Here is a 3,585-nt window from a genome sequence, read left to right as displayed (position 1 = left end):
TGTACATTTATATTTTATATATATTTATATTTATGTACATCTTAAATTTTAATTTAATTATAATTCAAAATATTACTGTGTCACATTAAACATATATCTTTCGGAAATTTGGATATTGATTTCCTGTGAATATTATTAATAATTTTATAAATTTATTAATGATATAAAAGCATATATATATATATATATATATATATATATATATATATACGACGGTGTGCTGAAAAGCTCCTGGCTTTGAGTAAAATAAAGTACAGGATGATCAGTTAATTATGATTTTATTCAACATATTCCCCTTCTCAAATTCACACACTATTTACTGTGATTCTTCAGTTTTCCCAAGCCCTTTAAAAGAACTCGGAAGGCTGGGCCTCTAGCCAGGCCTTTCGCGACACCCTTAAAGCCAGTAACTTTCCAGCGTCCCTCATAGATAGATAGATAGACAGACAGATAGATAGATAGATAGATAGATAGATAGATAGATAGATAGATAGATAGATAGATAGATAGATAGATAGATAGCGTTTATATATATTGAGTAGAATGAATAAAATACGATTCGTGGAAGAGATCTTATTGAACCAAAAGGCATATCCAGTGTTTCGACCAGTTGGCTTTAAATACGAAATCCATTTCAATCTTCAATGTTTATACTGTTCAACATTTTTGATCAACGGATCTTATTGAAGTTATTTCCCTTACTTATTCTGTCACGTTTCAAATATCCCTAGAGGGAGCGCTTGTCTTCGAATTGGTTTCATTATCTCAATTAGTCGAAGATTATCAACACTCTGTATTAAAAATGCATATGTCATATTCAGCTGAATTTGAATTTAGTATGAAGAACGTTTCCTCTGTGGCATTGTCCTTCAGCCGTATTACAGAATTAGCATTGCAATTATGAAAATGATCTACTGAATGAAAGTTGACGTTCACAAGCCGTCATTGGCAATAACGGTAATTCTGCCACTGAGCCAATTAAGTTACAATTACCCAGTCCACTGCTGCAAGAACGACGTGTTTTTAAATGTGCTATAATTAACTCTCTCCCTCATCTCTCCACTCTCCACAAATCTGCCTTTATACATATGTATGTATGTATGTATGTATGTATGTATGTATGTATGGTTGTATAGTTGTTTGATGAGACATCACTTAAATCAGACACAAAGTAAACTTCTTTCAACCGAATTACTTAGCCAATTCTCTGGTTTTCTTCAGTAGAATCTCTTCTGTCGTAGAGTTCATTTGAAGAAGTAGGCATGTTATAGATTTCGTTAGGTTTAATAGAAGTGACCTCTTCATCATAAATTATGATTTATGCGTTGCAGGTTTTATCCTGTGAGTAATATTTTGCGTTTCTGCACGAGTATGTTGCGTATGTTTTACTGAGTGTGGGTGGTGTCAAACTTTTCATGTTCGTTGTACAAGTGTAACTTCTGATGCTGCGTTTCTTAAAAGTTTTCTATAGCTATAATTAGCAGCGTAGTGCTTGTCAAATAAAGTGAGAAACCCTTGCTAATTTAGAATTAACATTAAATGGACCTAATGATATCACGGCGCGCTTTGTAATTTGAGAGAGCGGAAAGTAAAATGAGAAGTAGTAAAGATTTTGTAATCATGCTTCCTACCATCAACATGTAAACTAAAAGAACACAAGAAAATTAACTAAATACATTTGGTAATTAAATCAATGTGTTTCAGACTACAGTATTACATGGGAAATCATCGAAAATGGAAGTTGTGGTCTCTATACATCAGAGAAAAGAAAAATGGTCAACCAAGATCATAACCAAGATCGCTATGTAAACAGCAGATCAGAGCTATTCATGAAATGCAAGTACTTCGAAAAGTACCTCTTACAGTACTTGACAATACCAACTTTACAAGACTAAAATACACAATTACACGGACATATACTATTGCTTCACTTTAGACCTTCTTCATCTGTTCTCTCTTTTTCTATGTCCTCGTTCTCGCTTTCCTCAATCTTATTTTATCTTCAGCTACCCTTTTCCTTCCTCTACCACTATGAGGATTTCCTCCTCAGCCGCTGATGATGGATCAATTTCCCTTTAATGTTACATATATTTTATTATCCCTCAGTGTTTTCTAACATATCCAAGATTAAAACCTGAGACATCGAGAGGAAGCAGCTCATATTTACAATGTACGAGTTATTTCTCTTAACGAAAGAGAAAATATTTATACATATATCTTTTGTTTTTACAAAATACATTTTATATCTCTGAACATACAGGCCTAAATGAGTGCAGAGCATGAAACCTTTGGTAGTCTGCGCGCCCCAACACCCACCTACCCATCCAAGTACATTAGGTTTCTTGAATGTTGCATGTTGCATATTTTCTAAGAATGTAGAGAAGAGTAGTATATATTGCGCTAGAATTCTTTATTTAATTAGAGAATATGTAAAATTTTAGTTCCTATTCTTTGTTTTATTTTGATTTTTTTTTCTAGCTTCTATGTTGTTTTGGAAGCCATTTTGAATCTAAAATTTATTACTTTGTTGGTGATCACTATAGAACAAAGAGATAAAATCAACAGTTTCCTATTTCCCTCAAATGACCGAATCAATGGGATATCAAAGAATCTGTTGAAGATATATATCTCTGAACAGCTCAGCCTGAGTGCCACTTCGTAGTATAATTTACTGATGCTGTTTCCACTTCCCCCTATTCTTCTTACTTCTTCTTTTTCATTTTTAGCCACTTGATTGATCATATGGTTTCTAACTGCAGTCTTCCCGTTTTTTTTTTCTGACAGTTTATCTCAAACTACAGTATACCTTTTTTTTTATAACAAAAAAAAATTAAAATAATAGAATTAATTTAAGAGAAATTTTGCTATTTCATGTTGACTAAGCCACGATGAACTTGTTCTATCAAAAATTTTTGTGAAAATCTAAAGATCAACAAAATTTACTAGTGATTTATTGATTTGAGCCGACTTAAAATATTTGTTTTCATTACCGGATTTAGAATTGGGGAGACTTTAAACTATACAAATTTAGGGAGACACTTGTTAAAAATTAACAAACGATCTCACAAAAATAAAAACTTATATATTCTTTTATTTTAAAAGTATTTTTAGGTCCTTGTGGATTGTGAGGCTCTGAGCAGTAGATTAGGTAGTTTATACTTAAATCCGACACCGAGGCTGAGCATTTTTTGATGAATGGCTCGCATTGAGAAAAGTTACGTAATTATTCGACCGTCAAAGAACAATTGATTTATCTGTGGCTATTTATGTTTCTGCTAGATAATATTATAGCATATTACTTTTCATAGACTGTATTGGTATTGCGAAATAAAGAGACAACAGCTGATACATCACTGATCCATAAGTGCGTACTGAGCTAATATAAAGCAAAAAGCAAAACAGAAAAACCAGAACATCTCACGTCTCTGAGTTAGAGAATATAACAAATATGTAACGTTATATATGAGCATGTGCGTAAGGAGAGTGGGACCAACAAATTTGATCGCTATACTCATTCCTTAGAATAAATTACTCAGATTACATGACTATTGTCAAATTATATATATATATGTGTATATATATATA

Source organism: Octopus bimaculoides, chromosome 1 (assembly GCF_001194135.2).
Source record: "Octopus bimaculoides isolate UCB-OBI-ISO-001 chromosome 1, ASM119413v2, whole genome shotgun sequence".
Classification (NCBI taxonomy): domain Eukaryota; kingdom Metazoa; phylum Mollusca; class Cephalopoda; order Octopoda; family Octopodidae; genus Octopus; species Octopus bimaculoides.
Note: the sequence above shows the minus strand (reverse complement) of the source record.